Source organism: Lepidochelys olivacea (genome assembly GCF_965140295.1).
Source record: "Lepidochelys olivacea isolate rLepOli2 genome assembly, chromosome: 9".
Classification (NCBI taxonomy): domain Eukaryota; kingdom Metazoa; phylum Chordata; order Testudines; family Cheloniidae; genus Lepidochelys; species Lepidochelys olivacea.
This window is the reverse complement of record NC_140419.1, coordinates 51,694,487-51,718,176: the sequence shown is the minus strand read 5'-3', so window position 1 is coordinate 51,718,176 and position 23,690 is coordinate 51,694,487.

Genomic DNA, 23,690 nt, shown 5'->3' with positions numbered 1-23,690 from the left:
TATTGTTATTAATGATTTCTGGTCGCTCCAGCTCAGCACATCATGCTAGGCGCTGTACAATCACATAGTAAGAGACAGACCCTCGCTGCAGGTCTTCCACTCTAAAGAGCCAAAACACAGGCATAAAGAGGTGAACTGACTCACACAGCAGGGCAATGGAAGAGCTCAGCTGCTGCCTTAGTCATTGGACCACACTGGTTCTCTCAGCTAGAGATGCCACATGCAGTCCTGTAGGCTTTGGCTCCCATTGCCATTCCCCTGGCTCCGCCTGAACCCAGCCCCTTCCCCACATGTCATTGCTCTAGGAATGGTTTGGGGGCAGGTGTCTGGCCTGTGTTATGCAGGAGGTCAGAAGAGAGGATCACAGTGGTCCCTTCTGACCTCGGAATCTATGAATATGAATCCCATGCAGAGGCCTAACAATGGCCTTTATATTGATGTCCACTTTGTATCAGGGATTCCAAGGCAGCTGTTCTCGCGGCCCTGGCCAGCATTTTTAACCATTTCAGTGTAGAAAGTCTATGAACATGTGGAAAGAACCATAAAGCCCACAAGGGCAGTCAGAGACTCCCAAAGTTTTGTGTCTCACTGACCCAGCCAACGGGAGAGTCAAAGCTCATTGAAAGGAGCAGGTAGTGCAGCATTCACAAATGAGGGGAAGGAGAAAAGAATCTGTGTGCCAGAGGTAGGGATGGTTGCAAACAAGAGACACCACACAATGGGGGCCACTGGTGGGAATGCCCAGGTCCCTTTCTATATTTGCTGGATTGAAAATAACATGATACACTTGTACTGCAGTAGTGTGCTACGGGAACATGAATATTCTACAGATTGATCAATCTTCTAACCAGCATACCAGGTCTTAGTATCCCTTAACACCTTCTGCTAGGAACCCTGGAAATGTATTTACCAGCCTCTGTTGTTCAGTTAGCGCTCCCATGGAACACAGTGCTGTATTAATTAAGTAACACCACCGGTTGCAATAGTCTTTAGATCAAAATCAATTATGTTTGACCTGGATACATAATTTCCAACCTGCAAACAAACAGTGCAGCCTCATGCTTGAAAGAGCCTCTGCCACACTTCAGCACATTAGATAAAAACAACCAGTTTTACCAGTGTACGTGTATGTGTTCCAACTATCCCTATGTTGACTGGGTACGTCACCTCAGGATGGGATGCAGAGTTGAAGTTTCTAGAAGCTATTAATGACTGCTTCTTGGAGCAGCTAGTCCAGGAACCCACAAGGGGTGAGGCAATTCTTGATTTAGTCCTAAATGGAGCACAGGAGGGCCAAGAGGTGAATATAGTTGAACCACTCAGCAATAGCAACCATAATATAATTAAATTTAACATCCTTGGGAGTGGATGGGAAGATACCAAAGAAGCCCACCACAGTGGCATTTAACTTCAAAAATGGGAACTACACAAAAATGATGAAGCTAGTTAAACAGAAAATAAAAGGAACAGTCTTCTTTGAGTGCTTGCTCATATCGATTCCAATGATGTGTGTGCGCACCGTATGCACGATCCTCAGAAGATTTTTATCCTAGCAACACCCGGTGGGTCGGCTGAGGCGCCCCCTGGAGTGGCGCCTTCATGGCACCGTATATATGCCCCAGCCAACCCAGTGCCCGCTCAGGTCCTTCTTACCGCCCGTGACAGTCATTGGAACTGTGGAGCATGGCTTAGCAAAGGCACCAACCCCTGAACTGTTGACTCCGGTGCGGCAAGGGCCGTCAAGTCCGGCACATGTAAGCTCCCCGGTGCACACGGTGGTCGAGCTTAGGCCACTGTCCACGCTGGAGACATTCTCCACGGCGCGCGACCTGATAGCGCTCACCGAGCCGGGACCATCACAGCGTCCAGTGCCGCCGGTACAGGCTGTTCCCTCAAAAAGGAAAGCCCTCCATGCTATACCCTCCATCGCAGAGCGAGATAGGACGGCACCGATCCTGGTCCAGACGCCAGTCTTGTTCACGGCACCACATGCAGTCCCGGCACCGATCACCATCTCAGCGCCAGTCGAACTCACGGTGCCACTCCGCCTCACAAAGATCTTCTTGGTACGGTCGGTACCGGTCCAGCTCCCGGCACCGATCACGGCGCCGGTCTGAGCGCCAATTTACTCGGAGTTGATCCCAGCACCGATCCACCTATAGATCTTCGTCGAGGTCCAGATCCGGCTCCCAGAACCGATATGGCCACCGGTACTGATCGGGGTCGTGACACTGATCTCCATCTCCCCAGCGCACTACGGTACCACATGCCAAGATAGCACCGCAAATGTGCTCAGCACCACCTTGGCCATCCTGCTCCGCCTCGAGGTCATCTCAAACAGGAAGTGGCTACCATGTCCAGGACCAAGAGGTGGACGGGGCTAGCCAATGGCAGGATGAGGGCCAGGACCCTGGTCAGGGTCCTCCACAATGGTCCTTTTGGACTCCTTGGGCTTACCATCAGGCCCAGGGTGTCCCCTCGGGGGCTTCTCGCTCTGCCCACTCGGAGCCCCGTGAGTCGCCCTCCCCTGGGTTGCTCGGAGGCGACTGCCCTGCCCTCAGTTCAGGCCCATGCCCCCAGCGTGGTGGACCTAAGGCAACCGGACCCTCCCCAGGAAGACCTTCCCCAGGACCCATTAGTCCCGGCAGTATCCTCCTCGTCTTCCCCAGATGAGGTGGTAGCGGGTACGTCCTCCTCTGGCCCCACACCTATAGACCTCCATGCCCACCAGGAGCTGCTCTGCAGGGTGGCACAAAACATGAACCTCCAGGTGGAGGAGGTGGTGGAGGTAGAGGATCCAGTAGTGGACATTCTGTCTGCCTACACACCATCCAGAATAGCCTTGACCTTCATTCGGACTATTCAGGCTAATGCCACTACAATCTGGCAATCTCCGGCCTCTATTCCTCCTACTGCCAAGCGGGTGGAGAGGAAATATTTTGTCCCCTCCAAAGACTTCGAGTACTTGTATACTTAACCCCAGACGTACAGTCCATCAACGAGAGGGAGAGACACGGCCAACAAGCCCCCCCCGCCCCCCGCCCAGGACACTAGATGCCTGGATTTATTCGGGGTGCAAAATATACTCTCTTGGTGGCTTGCAGCTCAGAGTGGCTAACCAGCAGGCTCTCTTGAGCCAATACAATTATAATATCTGGAACTCGATGCAGAAGTTCAAAGAGCTTATCCCTCAAGAGTCCAGGGAGGAGTTCGGGGCTTTAGTAGAGGAGGACAAGAAAGTAGCCAGAACATCTCTACAAGCCTTGTTAGACATGGAAGACTCGGCAGCTAGGACTCTAGTCTCGGGAGTAGCTATGCGCTGCATCTCCTGGCTACAGGTCTCCAGTCTCCCACCTGAATTCCAGCAGACCATACAGGACCTACCCTTTGATGGCCAGGGTCTGTTCTCAGAGAAGACAGACTCCAGGCTTCAGAGTCTGAAGGACAACAGGGCCATCATGCGTTCACTGGGCATGCATACCCCGGTAATGCAACATAGGCCCTTCCGACCCCAACCGCAGCGCACCTACCCCGGCCCAGACAGGACTTCTTTAGAAGACACGGCCGAGGTGGTAGGCGAAGACAGTCTGGTCAGCAGACGGGCCAGAACCAGGGTCCCCCCAAACTATCAGCGGGACCCAAACAACACTTTTGAAGGTGCGCCCGAGGATGGAGCACCAGTCTCCTTCCAGGATCATTCCCTGCCTTTCTACAACTGCCTCTCCCATTTCCTCCATGCGTGGTCCCATATAACGTCAGACTGCTGGGTGCTACGCACGGTGGAAAGTGGATACAGCCTTCAGTTTGCTTTTTCCTCCCCCTCCCACCCTCACTCCCCATCCCTCTTCAGAGTCCCTTCTCACGAGCAACTCCTTCTACAGGAGGTGCAAACGCTCCTAGCTATTGGAGCGATAGAGGAGGTTCCAAGGGAACTGAGGGGTAGGGGATTTTACTCCCGATATTTCCTAATCCCCAAGGCAAGGGGGTGGGGCCTACGGCCCATTCTGGACCTGCACGGACTCAACAAATTCATGGTAAATTTGACGTTCCGCATGGTTTCCCTGGGGACCATTATTCCTTCCCTGGATCCTGGAGACTGGTACGCCGCCCTCGACATAAAGGACGCGTATTTCCACATTGCGATTTACCTGCCACACAGGCATTTCCTTTGCTTTGTGGTCAACTGACAGCACTTCCATTTTACCATCCTTCCCTTCGGTCTATCCACAGCACGAAGGGTCTTTACGAAGTGTATGGCCGTCGTAGCTGCCTCCCTTCGTCGACATCAGATCCAAGTGTTTCTGTACCTCGATGACTGACTCATTCGGGGCCACTCCAGGGACGAGGTGCAATCTCATGTTCAGTTCACCATGAGCACATTCAGACAGCTAGGCCTGCTGCTCAATGTAGAAAAGTCCACTTTGGAGCTGACCCAAAGGATAGACTTCATCTGCGCAGTCCTAGATTCGAGACTTGCCCATGCGTTTCTACTGGATGCACGTTTTCAAGCCCTAGTGAACATCATCCGTGGTTTGCAAGGCTTCCTGACCTCAACAGTACGGATGTGCCTCGGTCTCCTAGGACACATGGCGTCTTGTACATTTGTGACCAGACACCTCAGACTATGCCTCCGTCCACTTCAGGCCTGGCTCTCAACCGTATACCATCCAGGCCGGCACAGCATGGACATGGTGGTCATGGTACCACTGGACATCTTAGGCTCCCTGAACTGGTGGCTGACCCCCAAGTCAGTAGTTGAGGGGGTACCATTCCATGCCCCACAGCCCTCCCTGGCCCTAACCACGGACGCATCTTATCTGGGTTGGGGTGCTCTCCTTGGGAACCTTCGCACGCAGGGCCTTTGGTCCACACAAGAGATATCCCTGCACATCAATGTATGGAAGCTGAGAGCAGTGCACCTGGCTTGTCAAGTATTTCACAGGCACCTTCAGGGCCGTTGTGTTGAAGTTCTCACAGACAACACAACGGCCATGTTTTATATCAACAAACAAGGGGGAGCATGATCGTCCCCCCTCTGTCAGGAAGCCATTCTCCTGTGGGAATTCTGCATAGACCACTCGATCCATCTGGTGACGTCTTTTCTCCTAGGAGTCCAGAACACCTTAGCAGACTGCCTCAATAGATCCTTCCAGGCTCATGAGTGGTCGATTCACCCGGACGTCATCCACTCTGTCTTCCAGAAGTGGGGGTCTCCCCACATAGACCTATTCGCCTCTCGTGAGAATCGGAAGTGCAAGGTGCTCTCTCCAAGAATGCTCCCCAGGTTCCCTGTTGGACACCTTCCTAATACTGTGGAAAGACCACCTGTGTTACACCTTTCCTCCATTCCCGTTAGTCCACAGGGTCCTGCTCAAGTTGCGCAGGGACAGAGCCCACTTAATTTTGGTCGCCCTGGCATGGCCCAGGCAGCACTGGTACACCACTCTCCTAGAGCTCTCGGTGGTCACTCCAATTCCACTTCTGTTGTGGCCGGACCTGATCATGCAGGAACATGAACGACTCTGCCATCCCGACCTGTGATCCCTCCACCTCACAGCGTGGATGCTGCATGGATAACTCAATCTGAGCTACATTGCTCCTGCTCGGTGCAACAGGTCCTTCTGGGTAGCAGAAAGCCCTCTACCAGATCCACGTATTCAGCCAAGTGGAAGCGTTTTTTCTGCTGGTGTGCTCTGGGTGATACGGGCCCCCTGCAGGTGTCAGTAGCTACCATCTTGGATTACCTATTATCCTTGAAACAGCAGGGCCTGGCAGTTTCATCCATTAGAGTACACCTAGCAGCGATTTCAGCCTTCCACCCAGGCAAAAATGGGCGCTCGGTCTTCTCCAATCCCATGGTCAGCAGGTTCCTCAAAGGATTGGAATGCCTGTACCCTCAAATTCAGCATCTGGTCCCTATGTGAGACCTCAACCTGGTCCTATCCAGACTCATGGGTGCCCTGTTCAAGCCGATGGCCATCTGCTCGCTCCTGTACCTTTCCTGGAAGACAACCTTCCCTGTAGCTATCACCTCGGCGAGGTGTGTGTCCAAGCTTAGAGCCCTCACGTCGGAACCACCATACACGGTGTTCCACAAGGATAAGGTACAGCTGTGATCACACCCAGCCTTCCTTCCTAAGGTGGTCTCTGCCTTCCATGTCAACCAAGACATCTTCCTCCTGGTCTTCTATCCAAAGCTGCACACCTCTCGACAGGACCAACAGCTGCACCCCCTAGACATTCACAGAGCCCTCGCCTTTTACATGAAGTGAACAAAACCTTTTAGGAAAACAACTCAGCTGTTTGTTGCTGTGGCAGACCGGATGAAATGCCTCCCAGTCTCCTCCCAGCGCATCTCGTCCTGGATCACATCATGCATCCGTGCATGCTATGACTTGGCTGGTGTCCCAACTACACACCTTACTGCCCACTCCACCCGGGCTCAAGCTTCATCCTCTGCTTTCCTGGCTCATGTACCAATTCAGGAGATATGTAGAGCAGCAACTTGGTCATCTTTGTAACTTTGTAACTTACTCACCTTTGTAACTGTTGTTCTTTGAGATGTGTTGCTCATATCCATTCCAAACCCACCCTCGTTCCCCTCTGTTGGAGTAGCTGGCAAGAAGGAACTGAGGGGGCGCTAAGTCGACTGGGGCATATATTCGGCGCCGTGAAGGCGCCACTCCAGGGGGCGCCTCAGCCGACCCACCGGGTGTTGCTAAGGTAAAAAATCTTCTGACAATCATGCACACACACACCTAATTGGAATGGATATGAGCAATAGTTACAAAGGTGAGTAACCAACTTATATTAGGGCTGGAAGGGACCTAAGGAGGTCATCTACTCTAACCCCCTGCTCAAAGCAGGACCCATCCCCAATTTTTCCCCCAGATCCCTAAATGGCCTCCTCAAGGATTGAACTCACAACCCCAGGTTTAGCAGGCCAATGCTCAAACCACTGAGCTATCCCTCCCACAACAAGAGTGAAATGCCTGTGGCTGCATGGAAACTTTTTTTTTTTAACAAAATATCATAATAGAGGATCAAATTAAATGTATTCCCCAAATTACAAAAAATAGTGAAAGGACAAAAAAATGTAACCATCAGAAAACAAAGTAAAAGAAGAAGGTAGAGGCAATAAGGCATTCTTTAAAAACTGGAAGTTAAATCCTACTGAGGAAAATAGAAAGGAGCATAAACTCTGGCGAGCCAAAGTATAATTAGGCAGGCCAAAAAAGAATTTGAAGAGCAACTAGACAAAGACCCCAAAACAGTAAAAAAAAAAATAGTTAAGTGCATCAGAAGCACAAAGCCTGATAATCAGTGGGGCCGCTGGACGAAAGAGGTACCAAATGAGCACTCAAGGTCAACAAGGCCATTGAGGAGAAACTACATGAATTCTTCGCTTCCGTTTTCACAGTTGAGGATGTGAGGGAGATTCCCAAACCTGAGCCATTCTTTTTAGGTGACAAATCTGAGGAACTATCCCAGACTGAGGTGTCAGAGGAAATTTTGGAACAAACTGATAAATTAAACAGTAATAAGTTACTAGGACCAGATGGTATTCACCCAAGAGTTCAGAAGGAACTCAAATATGAAATTGCAGAACTACTAAGTATGGTATGTAACCTGTCACTTAAATCAGCTCCTGTACCAAATGACTGGAGGATAGCTAACTTTTTTTTAAAAGGCACCAGCGGCACTTATAGACCAGTAAGCCTAACGTCAGTGTTAGGCAAATTGATTGAAACTATAGTAAAGAACAGAGTTATCAGACACATAGATGAACATGATTTGTTGTGAAGAGTCAACACAGTTTTTGTAAAGGGAAAACATACCTCACCAATCTATTGGAATTCTTTGAGGCGGTCAAACAAACATGTGAACAAGGGTAATCCAGTGGATCTATAAAAGCGGCAAAGAGTCCTGTGGCACCTTATAGACTAACAGATGTACTGGAGCATAAGCTTTCATGGGTGAATACCCACTTCGTCGGATGCAACCCATGACAGCTTATGCTCCAATACGTCTGTTAATCTATAAGGTGCCACAGGACTCTTTGCTGCTTTTACTGATCCAGACTAACACGGCTACCCCTCTAATACTTGACACCAGTGGATATAGTGTACGTGGACTATCAGAAAGCCTTCACCAACAGCCCTTAAGCAAAGTAAGCAGTCATGGGATGAGAAGGAAGGTTTCTCATGGATCAGTAACAGGTTAAAAGACAGGAAACAAAGGGTAGGAATAAATGGTCAGTTTTCAGAATGAAGAGAGGTACATAGTCGTGTCCACCAGGGATCTATCCTGGGATCAGTACTGTTCAACATAGTTATAAATGATGTGGGAAAAAGGGTAAACAGTGAGGTGGCAAACTTTGCAGATGATATAAAATTACTCAAGATAGTAAGTCCAAACCTGACTGTAAAGAGTTAGAAAGGATCTCACAGAACTGGGTGACCAAGCAACAAAATGACAGATGAAATTCAGTGTTGATAAATGCAAAGTAATGCACACTGAAAAACATAATCCCAACTATACATACAAAAATGATGAGGACTAAATTAGCTGTTACTACTCAAGAAAGAGAGCGTGGAGTCATGGATAGTTCTCTGAAAACATCTGCTCAATATGCAGCAGTAGTCAAAGGCTAACACAATGTTAGGAACCATTAGGAAAGGGAAGACATAAAATAACATAATGCCACTGTATAAATCCATGGTACACCCACACCTTTAATACCGTATGCAGTTCTGGTTGCCCTATCTCAAAAAGATATTAGAAATGGAAAAGGTACAGAGAAGGGCAACAAAAATGATTAAGGGTATGGAACAGCTTCCGTACAAGAAGCAATTAAAAAGACAGGGACTGTTCAGCTTGGAAAAGAGATGATTAAGTGGGAAATATGATAGAGAGGTCTATAGAATCATGACTGGGGTGGAGAAAGCAAATAAGGAAGTGTTATTTACTCTTTCACATAACACAAGAACCAGAGGCCACCCAATGCAATTAATAGTTAGCAGCTTTAAAATAAACATAAGGAAGTACTTTTTCACATAATTTACAGTCACCCTGTGGAACTTATTGCCAGGGGATCTTCAGAAGGCCAAAAGTATAACGTGGTTCAAAAAAGAATTAGCTAAGTTCATGGAGGACAGGTCCATCAATGGCTATTAGCCAAGATGGTCAGGGATGCCACTCCATGCTCTGGGTGTCCCTAAGCCTCTGACTGCCAGATGCTGGGAGTCAGGACTGGATGACAGGGGATGGATCACATGATAATTGCCATGTTCTGTTAATTCCTTTTGAAGCATCTGGTATTGGCCAGTGTCAGAGACAGGATACTGGGCTAGCGGGACCATTTATCTGACCCAGTGTGACAGAATGCACCCCTGTATTCACTCCCTACATACTATTGTAATAATTTTTGTACAAAATATGCCCTGTAAGGTATTATTTGAAAACTAATAACTTACTGGTAAATAATATTATGGTGAAATGTATGTAGCAACATTATATGTAAAGTTATGAACATAAGCTGAAATCATGACTGAAGCGTGTTTACCAGACAATTCTTGGGAGTGGGTAAGCCTGTTTCTCAAAGACAAAGGACAAGTTGACTCCCCAGCCAGGTGTCATCAAAGCTGATGGGCCATTACCTATCAAATGAGTATTTAGCAAGGAAGGGGGGCAGGAACAAACAGACCTGCATCTCAGCAAGCAATTTAGCAAACCTCTCCCACACCAGATTCCATGTCTCCATGCTCTCAGCTGGAAATAACTTTACCTAGCGTCACTCTCAGGGAAATGCATTCCAAAGGGTGACAACTATAAAAGTGAGGGGCAAAACCACCCCAAGTTCTCTCTCCCTATCCATCTCTCTTTTCATCTGAGAAGACAAAAGAAACTGCCATTGGATTTGGGGAGCAGACCCTGGCCTGAGAGTTTCATCAGCAATGTACTAACAACATGGTAAGGGACTTCGCCTTGAGAGAAGTCTAGTTTGTTAAATTTAGAAAGAGTTTTATCTTTATTTTTCTTGTAGCCATTTCTGATTTTAATGCCTCGTTAGTTGTACTCACTTCAAATCTTTTTGTAAGTAAATAAACTTGTTTTATTCTTTAATTGAAACTAATCCAGTGTTGTAGATTCTTTAGGTAATGCCATTTAAGGTAGCAAGCTGTTGTATGTTGATCCCCTTAGAGGAGCAACAGACCTAGTATATCTGGACTGTCCAAGAGAGAGCTGGACAGCACAGACCACACTTTGTTGCAGGGGTGGAGGTGGAATTCAGGACTGGGAGTGTGTTGGTGTCACCCTGAAAATAGTAACCAAGGCTGATGGGAGCCAGAGTGTGGCTGGTGTTTGCTGGACCTGTGGCTATAGACAGACACTCAGGGTGTGACCTGCATGCTCTTTGGGTATTTGTTAGGCATCCAGGTTGGGACCTATAGCAGCAATGCATTGTGAGGCACCCCAGATTGCATGGCAAGTGGTGACAGTCCCTCACTGGTCTGGACTGCACCCAGAATGTCATTTCTAGTCTGGCCATTCATATGTTCTGTATTGTTTTTTCCGGTGCTGCTAATGAACACAAAGTTTGTGGCTAATGATGAAATTCAAGAAGTTTTAATCATTCTGGGTCTCCTAGGATGATTGTTACGCAGAAGCAATTGCCAGGTGATAATCTCACTAAAACTGGTTGAAAATTTTCCCATTGACTTGGTTTTTGGATGGAAAATTGGATTTTTGATTAAGTGAAATTTTCCATCGAGAGCATCTGCTTTCCATGGAAAATTGACTTTTGGGTTTTAAAAAAATGAAAAACCAAATATTTTTGGCCCCAAACTGAAAATCTTCAGCCAGAAACAGAAGTTTTCAATTTGGTGATCCTGCTTCATGTAGTTCAAGTACCTCATACCCCCATTCTCCCGTATGGAGCCAGGCTCCCCAGCTGACCTATATCTCCCAAGATGCACATGGTAAGGGGACTCCCATGATGCACTGTGGTGGTTCAACAAAAGGGGAGTCTATGGTGTATCATGGGATATGTCGACCAGCTAGGGAAACTGGCCCATAGAGGAGAATGTGGGCATGAGGCTTACAAATTAAGTTCCCATGAAGCACCAGGGTGGCATTTCAGTATCAACATTTTCAGTTTCTGATTGTTTGCTAAAAAGTCACATTTTTTTCATGGAGCATTTAGATTAAGCAATTTTAAAAATAAAAAAGGACCTTTGCTACAGAAATTTGCCTTTAGATTTAAAAAATCATTTTCAGTCAAACCAAACAAAACCCCCACAATTTTTGGATGGAAAGTTTCCCACCACGTCAAGTTATCATTTTGCAGCCAAAGGGACAAGACACTTAAAATTCTGCAGACACTGATGGGGCCACCAGTGTAGTCCTGGAAAAGTGTCAGACTGCCTGTTGTGCCTCATGTCAAGCCTTGATTTTCAGGTGGGCATAGTCTCCAGTTTAATCCAGTCTCTGTGTTCCAAAATTCAACGGCATCATTGCATGTCTGTTGCCAAGAAATTGCACATTAACAGTACTGAATGCTCTTGATGTGCTACACAATGATAATACAGGCTAGAAATAGAAGTGAATTTCACTCCCACCAAGCAGGTGGATTACCGAATCCAAGGGAATAAACAAAAAAAACCCAACAATAGGAAGTTCACAGCAAGAGAGAGAGAGTCAAAAGCAGGGGCAGGGAATCTTACTGTAACCCTTCTGCCAGGTGGAGCCAGCAGCAACAAGGGCCAGGTTCAGTATCTAGGGGTTCCTTTTCAACAATACAACACAATACTGGCTCGAGCCCCCACCCAGTGAGCTGGGACAGATACACACCACCTGCTGGGTGCCTCTAAAAGGGAACACTTTCCCTCTCACAAGCACAGAATCTGTGTAGCAAAGACTTTTAATAAAAGAATAAAAGTAACTCACCATTAATTTGGGAAAATACCACAACTAGGTTTCATAAACATAAACCATGAGCAAAAGACCCACCCCCAAGTAAGTTGGGCAATGTCCTTTTCCCCTCAGGTTCTTAAGTCCAACAACCCAAAAGTCCCTTTAATGTGTCCATCCCTTCTCTGCACCCCACTCACAGTTGCTGTCCTTGGCCAGTGCAGACCCAGAGTTCAGAGATTCATCCTCAGAGTTCACCTCCCATCCTGTGTGGAAGGGGGAGGGGGTAAGGAGGTACCTTACATGCTCCACTGCTCAGGCACTTGCTCATCACCCCAACAGCTGATTGCCACACCTCTCTATGGGGCTATGCTCTGGCCATCTCTGCCACCTGCCCTGTTGGCTGTGCCTCTCCACCAGCCACCCTTTTGGCCACTTGCCAATATGTCCTCAGGGCCCTGCACTTAACACAGCTCTCAGTGATTCCAGCTGTTAGTGGGGGAGCCTCACTGCTGGTGCATACTGAACAGTCTCTTGCAATAGGTACATTGTCCCAAAGTAGGTCTAATACTTAGACCTACATATCAGTGACTTCAGTTTTGCAGTATGTAAAAAGACTCTCAACTGAGCATAAATTAGCTCTTTTATTATACTGCAGAGAGAAAGAAAGAGTCAAATCATGCCTAACACCCTTAAACAGGAAATGACAGTATAAATACCCATCCTTACCCTCTCTTCACTCATAGGGCTTTGGAACCCATATCCCCTGCCTAGCGAGTGCTATTTAGTTGAGGGTGAGTCCCTCCATCAGGGTATCCCAGATATAGTTCTGCTGCCCTCGGTTCACACAACAAGGATAACAACGCTTTATTACTCCTGCCCCAATAACAAGGAGACTGGGGATCCAACACCAGACACAAGTGATCATTTGGGCAAGCAATCCCATCATGCTGAGCACCTACACCAGGTGGGTGTGTCCATGCAAATGAGATCAGCTCCTGAAATCTTTTTCCACAGCTCACCATTAGATGTCAGGGAGAGCTCATTCAGACTCTGCTTACATTACTATGAATTGAGTTTAAATAGAGAAACAAGTGTCTTGGTAATTGCTTTACACAAAGATTTACTTGTGACAGAATTAGAAAACAAATTTGGCTTCTCCCACAAGAGAAACACAAAAGAACAAAAGCTTAATCCAAAATGATTTTCCCTCTTCCTGTAAAGATGAGATTCCAAAACAAAAAAGACAATGCAATGCAGTTAACAGCAAATGCAAGTGGGGAGCTGGGCAGGCCAGCCCTCTACAAGCAGAAACCGTGCATGCAAATTGAAGATGCTGTTATGTTGTGTGACTAATGGGTTGCATTCTTAGCACTCAGACACACCCTTCTGAGATCCTAGCACTGGGGTAACTCCAAATCCAGCCTCATCATTTAGAGGTGCTACTCACCCCAAACCCATTGTTTAATTTTCTAGGTCATGCTGAGAGTTCTAATGGCAGGTTCTGGTCATTGGTTCTAGAGCTAAGTGGGCTCAGACCCACATCTGGGGCCAGATATCCTGAAGATCTCAGTGCCCAACCAGCTGAGCTCTTCTGAAAATCTGGCCTCTAGTTTTAGGGCCTGATTTTGCTTCTAGAGAAACTATCAGCCATGCTCTCATTTTGTTTAGACAGAAGCAGGACTGGTGCAATAATCAACAGCAGTAAATGTTTAGAGAGAAGAGTTACCACACATTGGATTAGGACCCAGATCTGAGTCAGGTTGAAATGACAGTTAGATTAGAAGGTGAATGCTAACGAATTGTTTCATTAGGGATGTTAGCCTTGCAAAAACCCCAGGGCCCAATTTCCCAGTGTAACTCCACTGAAATCAATGGTGATGTGTCAGCCACACATTGGAGTAATGTGGGCCCAAGAAACACTCATTACCTGGCCCTGGTTATGGCAGCCAGGCCCTGTGTGCATCCCTTCCTGTATGGACAGGACAGCAGTGTGTGGTACCCTTAATACTTGCCTCATCATCTGGGGTTTCCCTATTTGAGTGAGAACAGCACTGCACTGCTCTGTCCCGCCTGCCATACAGAAGTCCTCAGCTGAGGCTGGGTTGTTGGGCCCCCAGAGCAGGGGTTCTGGGAGTAAACATGACATTGAAAGGACTGGGCGAGACCCCCTCACAGAGCAATCATCTCAGGCTCTCTACAGACACGGGCAGATGTTGCTGTGATGCTTACACTACACTCACCGTTCCAGGCTTTTCTTCGCAACCACAAGGGCTATATATGGACATTTTCTTTCAGTGAAAGCTGCAAGCCTCACATAATCACAAGCCTCAACATGCTGAGCCTGTAGGCACAGGCCTTCAGTGCCTATGCCTTACTCTAACCTGGGCTTCCCTCACCTCTGCTGATTCCCCTCAGTCCCAACGAGCAACCCCCTGCTATTCCAAGCTTGGGCTCGCCTGGGTCCTGCCGTCCATCCAAGTTCTGGCAATGCTGCTCAATACCAAACTACGAAACACGGCTAATCCCAGCCCTCCACCATCCCCTCCAGCTATGCATATGCTCTTCTTTCCCAACCCAGAGCCCCCCTGCTAGTCCAGCGCTACACAGCCCTGCTAATGTCCCTCCACCAGTATTCCAGCCAAGGTGTCCCCTCCAACTTGCAGACCCTCTTGCTATTCCATTCCTGGGCTCCTTCCCCATCCACCCACAGCTAAATCAACGGGCCCTACATCCCAATATGCAGCTCTCTCTACTATTCCAGCTTTTGGCTCCCCCCTAGAAACACAGCTCTGTGGATGCCCACAATCCCAGCCTCCTGCTGATGTCATACATACTGTGTTGCTCAGACTTGTGCAGTTATTTAAAGTTGTGCAAAGTAAGCATAAATGGGTTGAAAACATTAGCAAAATTTTATATCTCCTTTGCACAGGGTAAAGGACTATAGCAGTTGCAATGCAGTGGAAAGTAAAGTTCTGTCCATATTTTATGATACACCTTTAACAAGCTAAATAATATATAAAAGTATCTGCATAGACTAGTCTCATCTGACTCATGAGTTGAGGGGTATTTCAGAGAAAAATCCAAATACATTTAGAGTGACAGCAACAAAAAGAAACACAAAATTAGCAGGATGAAATGTGGCTTTCTGAATGTATGTGAAAATGCATGCATTGTTCAAAATTATCCATCAAAACAAAATTGTTCATTTGCAAACACAAGAAAAAAATCATTTTGATTCCATTTGACTAAAATAATATCAGTGCTTGTGGTCTTGTGGGTGTCTCCACCCCACTTCCAATGGAAAACCCATAGAAACAAAATCTTATTTGGTTCCATTTGAAATGTTTTGTTCCATTTCATGTTGCTGGCAAATCAAAGAATTCTGTGCAAAGTTTTGAACAAAACTAGTTTTTGTTTGTTTCTTTAGATGTTTCCTATGGAAGATACTTACCATTGTTGACCAGCCCTACAAACTAATAAGGAGTTCTCTGTCTCCTTATTTTGTATGATGCCTGACCCTGCTGTCCTTTATGTATAAGGCAGGGCATTTCTTCCTTTTTACTGCTTGGAATCACTAGAGGCCTGATCCAAACCCTCTTGAAATCAATGGGAATATTTTATCAGTCCTTAAGTTTTCCTCCCTTAAGAAGGACCTCACCAGCAACTCACTCCAAACAAAGCTAGAATAAGAAATTAGGAAGGAGCCTCTACTGGTCATCCCTCAATTATCCTCTCTTTGGGAAGATGAAGGAGATTAGGCTGTCCATGCACATAAACTCAAGAAGTACCTCCTGCCCTGATCAGACCACTTCCTCTCTCTATTGCCCAGCCGGAGGAGCCTCCCTCTATGAAAAGCCATGGGGCATGCCAATTCCACACCATTGCTCATGGAAATCTCCACTCACACAAGAGACCAAGAAATGAAAAAATTACTGAAGCACTTACCACTCCCTGATTGCTGCTATAGACATCCTGGTTTAACCATAGCCTGACACACAGCGAGACTCAGATACAAAGGATTCCTTAATATCCCCAGGTGGTGTAAATCAGCCTAGTTCCATTGGAGTCAATAGACCAGATCCCCAGCTGTGTGTCAATCACTGTACCTCCACAGAAGTCAAAAATTTGTTTTAGAGTATTTGTGCATGGATTTTGTTTTTCCTGTTGACAGTTTCCTGTGTAGGGCTGTATCTAACAGTAATACCCTTATAGGCTACACACGTTCCTGGAAAACTAACAGGTAAGCAAACAGCATCAACATCTGCTTTTCAAAATGGAACACAGCTTACCCAAAAACCACAAAAGCTGAAAAATAAAGAAAAAGAAAAATCCTATCACATTTATGCAGCTGGAGTATCTCACCCAGCAAGCTACACTCCCATAATATTTGGGCAGCACGGTGTCATAAATCTTAGCGCTATTAATCCACAGCCTCATTCATTTCTGCTCAGCTATATAAAAGCAGTAACCTTGTCACTATAGGCAGGGAGATAGGGCTTTTAATTGCATATAGATTTCAGGAGAGTTCTTATCTCACAGTCCAATTTGGAGCTCCAGATATGGGTCTTTGCTTCCCTTGGTCAAAGTCAATACAAATTCACAGCACTCCATAAAGTGAGAAATGTCTCAGGAGCCCAAAGTCCTTCAGAAAGAACCTATAGCAAGCTCTATTTGTAGGCAATACGGGCAACCTTTTAGTGTGTTTTTCATTAGATGAGCCTAAAACAGTTGCACAAAGAGCTGAACACTAGCTGACCAAATTGTGTGAAAACAAAACCATTCAGTGGCTCCCAGGGGCCCCAACTGAAGGTAGGTGAGAAACAGTCCCTGCTCCAGAGAGCTTACAATCTAAAGGGACAAAAGAGATACTGGGAGGATTATTATTATCTCCCCTTTACACATGGGGAAATGAAACCAAGTGACATTATGTGATTTGCCCGTCACACAGGAAATCAGTAGCAGAGCCCAGGTCTCCTGAGTCACCAGCCTAGCCAACCTCCATAGCAGGCTCACCTGGACTTGGCCTTTGTCTGTATTTTCTTACTGCACCTCCATTTCTGTTCACCCCTTCCTTTCTTTTGTTTTTTGGTCTCTCCATGTCCTCTCTACTTGACTCTGAGTCCCTTGGCAAACACTTTGCCCAGTCTAACCCCCCTGGTGACCTACATTCACCCTCCCACAGGTGTGGTGTTAGGTTTCATGTCCTTTGCAAGCAGGCTCCCTTAGACTTATCAGCAGGGTCACCATGGAGACCACGACACTGGGCCATGATGTACAATTAGCAAACCGTGGCTGGGTAAATCTGCAGGATTTGGAATTTTCTCCCTTGTCTTTTAAATCTTGTCGTATAAAACATACTTTTTTAATTCAAAGTGGATGTGGAGAACAAGAGGGCTCATTCAGGGCATGCTGAAAATCTTTTCTGCTCAACCATGAGGGCTAGGAATTGGTTTTTTTAACTGTAAACTAAGATTTCATAATCACATGACTCCCAAAGCTGGGGCTTTGAATAAAGCACCGAATATTGTGAGTCCTGTGATAAAATCACCACAGCTAGCAACACTGAGATACATTAAAATCCAAGTCCCTTCGCCAAAAGATTTTAAAAATGCCAGATTATGAATCCCTTATTCATTTTGCCATTTTAAAAAAAATGTTCCACCAAGAAAATCAAAACAAAACATTTTGTTTTAGATCAGTTTGACCCAAATTGAATATTTTGGTTTGTTGAATTGGTCAAAAAACATTTTGTTTCCAGTTTGCTCAGCATTAAACGGCTTCTGCCTACGGAGCTGCAGTGTCTCATGGGAGTTGTAGTTCAGGTGCTTCACGCTCTCGTTCTTCCTTCTGAGCCTCTTCACTGGCCTACATCACCCTTGATGCAGCCCAGCTAGCTCGTGGAATGGCACCTCATGGGTGTCATAGGTGGGATCCATGTGCCCAAGTCCCGCTTTTGGCTCCACTCCGACCCACAAAACTCCCGCCAAAACCGCTAGGTATTAAATTCACTCAGCGCCTGAGTTTTCAGAATAAAAATGTTTCTGTTTCCATGTTTCTGTTTCCAGGCATGCACACTACGTTGCCTCCACTGTGGCGTCTGGATGCCTAGCTCCCCACCTAAGTCCCAGAGTGAGTCACGCAGCAGGGGAGGCATGTGTTTGGCTGCCTGCTCATGTGCAGCAGTGGCATAGCTCGGAGTGGAAATGTGGGTGGGCCCTGACTTTCGGGTGTGTGGGCAATGACAGACTACGCTAGCTGAGCTTCTCCCCGACATCACGCCCTCTCCCTAGCCCTGGTGCCCCCAGACACAGGGCTGCACCTGCTGAGCTGGGCACATGCATGTCTCACCTTGGGCAATCACAGCCAGCAGCTCCTTCTCCACTGGGTGCAGCTCCCCTCTCCTGGGGGGGCCATAGCTCCGCCTCCTCGCCCCATGGTCGCACTGCGCGTTGTTAAAGCCGGTAGGGACCTGGTGCAGCACCCTCAAGTGCCTGCTACCCCCTTCCCCTCACAGCAGCTGCTGGTGGGGACCCAACCATTCCCCCTCAGAGGTGGGGGGAGGGGGAGAGATGTGTCAGCCACACCTCACCATGCACGAGGTTGATTTCCCAGCTCAAACAGCCCACGCTGTGTTCTGCATGGGGGAAGACCCAGGCCATGCGCTCCACACGTGGAGGGGGTCATTCCTGTCACCTCCTTTCCAATCCTCCCCCCTGCACACATTAGCAGCCTGATAGTTTGGCCGGGCGGAGAAGTGGGGCGGCAGAGCAGCTGGGGTGCTAATGTGTCTCTGCGGTGCTGTCCTTCGCTGCGTGTGCTCCTGCAGCCGGGCAGCCCCGAGAGGTCAGGCTGGCAGGGACCCTCTGGCCCACGGCTCAGAAAATTGCAAGGCAGAGCTGCCAGAGCGTAGCTTTCTGAAGGGTGGGCACATAGCTCCATCCTGGATTTCAGGTGCCCGAGTGATGCTCCGGGCCGTTGTGGCAGCACTACACCCCTGCTCAGATTTGGGTGGGCCTGGATGCTAAGTGGGTGAGCCGCGGCCCACCCAGGCCCACTTGTGGCTATGCCCCTGGTGTGCAGGGCCTGATCCAGTAGGTGTGCTTAGAGGTCACCTACCAGAATGGGTCCCATTCAAAATCTGGACAGAGGAGGAGGTTGCATTGCCAAACTCATAGCTTTTAGACAAGTGGCTAAAGCACTCACCTGGGATGTGGGTGACCTAGGTTCAAGTCCTCCCTCTTAGGCAGCCAGGGAGAAAGGGTTAAACAGGAGTCTCCTACTTTTCAGAGATGTGAGAATCACTGGGCTAGGGGACATTCTGATTTGGGGGCTCCCTCAGGCTCTCCTGCTGAAGCTGCTCCACTGTGGATTAAAAATTTGAAACAGTGTTTGGCTAGAGAGAGAGAGAGAAGATGACTCTGTAGTTTAGCGGTTTGCACGCCCACCTAGGAGAGCCTCGGTCACTTGCTCCAACCACTCTTTCATTATTGAGCCACAGTGGAACAGATTCAACAGGAGAGAGTGAGGAAACCTTCTTGCAGAATATCCCTTAACTCAGTGGTTAGCCCACTCTTCTGAGGGGTAAGGGACCGATGTTCAGAGCCTTTTTCCCCCTCAGGTAGAGGGGGAACTTGAACCTGGGTCTCTCACATCCCAGCTGAGTGCTCTACCCACTGGGCTAAAAGTATAAGAAAGACACCACCTCCTCCTTCAGGTATTTTGTGTGTGCCAAGGCAGGTGCCTAATTCATTCCAGCAAGAAATGCCTTAGGCACCAAAGCCATCTGAGTCCAAGTGGCTAGTTCCCATCTGTGTATTGCTAAGCAGAGCTAGTCAGCTCCCTGTGGCCAAAACTTAGGTATGGATCTCTGAGAGAGGGGCAGGGCTCATCACTCACCTGTCTAGCCAACATTTCTCAATGGCTAGCTGAGGCAGCTCTCCACTTAGCATGCTGGCTTTTGTAGATCACATTCTGACATGCCAGTGTCTCCCCATTCAGTGTCTCATTGTATGGGGAGCGTAAGCACTGAACTCAGATTTGTGGATGACACTGTTGTTCCCTGATATTTCTAGATACCTAAAAGTTGTGGGCTGTGATGCTCAGCGTTGCAAGGCCTAAGTCCTTTCATGGATCCCATCCCACATTTCTATGGCTGCATCATGAAGGATGTAGTCCAGCCAGGGAGTGTGGCCCATAGTGGATAATGGGGCAAGGGACACCCAAACTACAACTCATATGAGGCACTGGAGCAAAATAGGCAGATGCAGTTTAATGTTGAACAGATTTGGAATGAAATATTTTGATACTTTGGAACTGAATGTTTTCAGAAATTTTCATTGATGTTTTCATTTCCCCCCGATTTAGCACAAAAATAAATAATTCATTCTTGGAATTTCCCTAGGAATGGAATTTCCACGTTTCACTCCTCTCTATTTCATCCTCTGTGACATATCTGTTTATGTTCTTGTTATTCAGATACTCACTTGAATCCTAATCAGAATTTTGCCTCAATAATGGCAGGGTCAGTGAGCAGTTCAAACTAACCATGTTGTGTAAAAAAAAACTTACTACATTTCAGTGTCAAGTATCAGGGGGTAGCCATGTTAGTCTGTATCACAAAAACACCAAGGAATCTGGTGGCAACTTTAAGACTAACAGACTTATTTGGGCATAAGCTTTCATGGGTAAAAAACCCACTTCTTCAGATGCATGGAGTGAAAATTACAGATGCAGGCATTATTATACTGACACATGAGGAGAAGGGAGTTACCTCACAAATGGAGAACCAGTGTTGACAGGGCCAATTCAGTCAGGGTGGATGTAGTCCACTCCCAATAACTGATGAGGAGGTGTCAATTCCAGGAGAGGCAAAGTTGCTTTTGTAGTGAGCCAGCCACTCCCAGTCCCTATTCAAGCCTAAATTAATGGTGTTAAATTTGCAAATGAAGTTTAGTTCTGCAGTTTCTCTTTGAAGTCTGTTTCTGAAGATTTTTTGTTCAAGTATGGCCACTTTTAAATCTGTTATAGAATATCCTGGAAGACTGAAGAGTTCTCCTACTGGCTTTTGTATGTTACCGTTCCTGATGTCCGATTTGTGCCCATTTATTCTTTTATGTAGAGACTGTCTGGTTTGGCCAATGTACATGGCAGAGGGGTATTGCTGGCACATGATGGCATATATAACATTAGTAGATGTGCAGGTGAATGAGTCCCTGATGGTGTGGCTGATGTGGTTGGGTCCTCTGATGGTGTCACTAGAGCAGATATGGGGACAGAGTAGGCAACGAGGTTTGTTACAGGGATTGATTCCTGGGTTAGTGTTTCTGTGGTGTATAGTTGCTGGTGAGTATTTGCATCAGGTTGGGGGGCTGTCTGTAAGCGAGGACTGGCCTGCCTCCCAAGGTCTGTGAGAGTGAGGGATCATTTTCCAGGATAGGTTGTAGATAGTTGATAATGTGCTGGAGAGGTTTTAGTTGAGGGCTGTATGTGATGGCCAGTGGTGTTCTGTTATTTTCTTTGTTGGGCCTATCCTGTAGGTGTCTTCTGGGTACCCATCTCGCACTGGGTACCCATCTCGCACTGGGACTCGGAGTGGCTGGCTCACTACAAAAGCAACGTTGCCTCTCCTGGAACTGACACCTCCTCATCAATTATTGGGAGTGGACTACATCCACCCTGACTGAATTGGCCCTGTCAACACTGGTTCTCCATTTGTGAGGTAACTCCCTTCTCTTCATGTGTCAGTATAATGCCTGCATCTGTAATTTTCTCTCCATGCATCTGAAGAAGTGGGTTTTTTACCCATGAAAGCTTATGCCCAGATAAGTCTGTTAGTCTTTAAGGTGCCACCAGACTCCTTGTTGTTTTTACATTTCAGTGTGTTGCCTTGTAACTGACTTGGGTTACTCTTTGTTCTTGTATGGTCAAAAATTTATTCTTGTGATTATTCCATGCCTTTATTCTATTCTATTCTATTATATTCCTCATCATTTTATGTACCTCTGTCATGCCACCACTTATCTGACTGCTATCTAAACTAAACAGTTCCAGTCCTTTCAGTCTCTCCTCTGACGGAATCTAGCAGCAGAAGTGAGAGCATACCAACAATTTTTGTCCCATTCAAAGCACAATGAAGTATTCAGTAGTATTTGTTTTTCTAATGATCCCTTTCCTTGAAGAGCTATTGAGTGCTAGTCAGGGGCAGAGCCTGAACTGGCTATGGCCCCAATCCTGCAAAGATGTTTAACTTTACAGCTGCAAGTAGACTCACTGAGTCCAATGGCCCTATTCACATGGGTTTGGTTAAACCCATGCATAAGGATTTGCAGGATCAGGACCTATGTTTTCTGTGATTCGGGGATTGTTCACAGTCAGCTGGTCATTGGTTTTTTTCCAACTGTTTGATTTGGTGCGGCTTGGAAACTGGAGGCTTAATTCACCACTATGTTACTTCAGTTCTATGCCGGGGTAAATCCATTGGTTTGCAGAGCTGAATCAACCCTGTGGCATTGTGATAAAGTGACTGCTGCTATCTTGATGGACACACTAGGGACTGAACTGGGAACCTCCACAGATAAGAACATGAGCTGTTGTAGGTAAAGCTCAAGAGTCAGCAATTGCTAGTTTGGGCTGTAATAGATTCATATCCTCTGCAGATCAGGCACAGAGGAGCCCATAACATATACTCACAGGTGGGTTATAGTAGCATATCTGTTGGATTTTCTATTACTGTCCCAGAATATATTTTTAACAGTTCATTAAAGGTAAATGAAGTCTGAGTTAGGTTGTTTCTCATATTCATATGATGATGAACCATGTCAGTAACAGTACAACTGGCTGAAAGTTCCACCCTATCTCTTGGAGATCCAACTGTATGGGATTAGACTCTTTAGCTGCCCAGCAGGAAATGACAAGCAAACCCAAAATACCTTTTGCACTTTCACATAATGAGCACGTGAACCAGACTCATGGTGAAAACCAGCAGCCATCTGAAACTCCGTTATCAGAAGAAACCTTTCTTGTGCTTTGCCGTTGCAGGTTCTCTGTGTTTACACAGTAAAAGCAGCCATCTGCTAATATGTGACTTATTTGCTTTTTAATAAGAGCATGGCTGGATTCCCTGGTAACAGGCAGCAATAGATCTTGCAAAAGTAATATGAGAGTTCTTTGAGTTTGTTGGACAAAATGGAGTCATTGGATCTGATGCTCTGATTCACTTAACTCTTGAAAGCTCAGGTGTAGATTCCTGATTGATCATTCCAGATCCATATTCAGTGTTCTGTATGGAGCACATTTTGGAGAACATATTATTAGACCTCAAAGCAACCCTACATATAAAACTGAATTTCCAGTGTAACAACAGGCAGGAAAGAAACTTTGAAAACCCAACAACAAAACCCCTTCTAGTTCTTCTTTGTACACCAGAAGAAGCAAAAAACAAGACCCATTTTCCCCTCTTTTGCAGATCACATCCCTCAGAGCTTGAGGCGTCTAAAGCCAGAATTAATCTAGTAATGCAGGGAAATTAATGGCTACTGTTTACCTAGCTTCAGGGAATGACAAAACGAAAGCCAAATAAATCAACTAACACTTTTTGAACTTAAAGTCACTTTATTTAATATTCAAGTAACAAAAACATAATGGAGCACAATATTTCCAGCATGCAAAACACAGACAGAAAAGCAAAGTATGTATCAGAGCTGTATGAAAATCTAGTCTTCAAAATAACAAACATATTAGTAAAAAAAAAAAAAAAGCAAACATCTTAGTGCCAT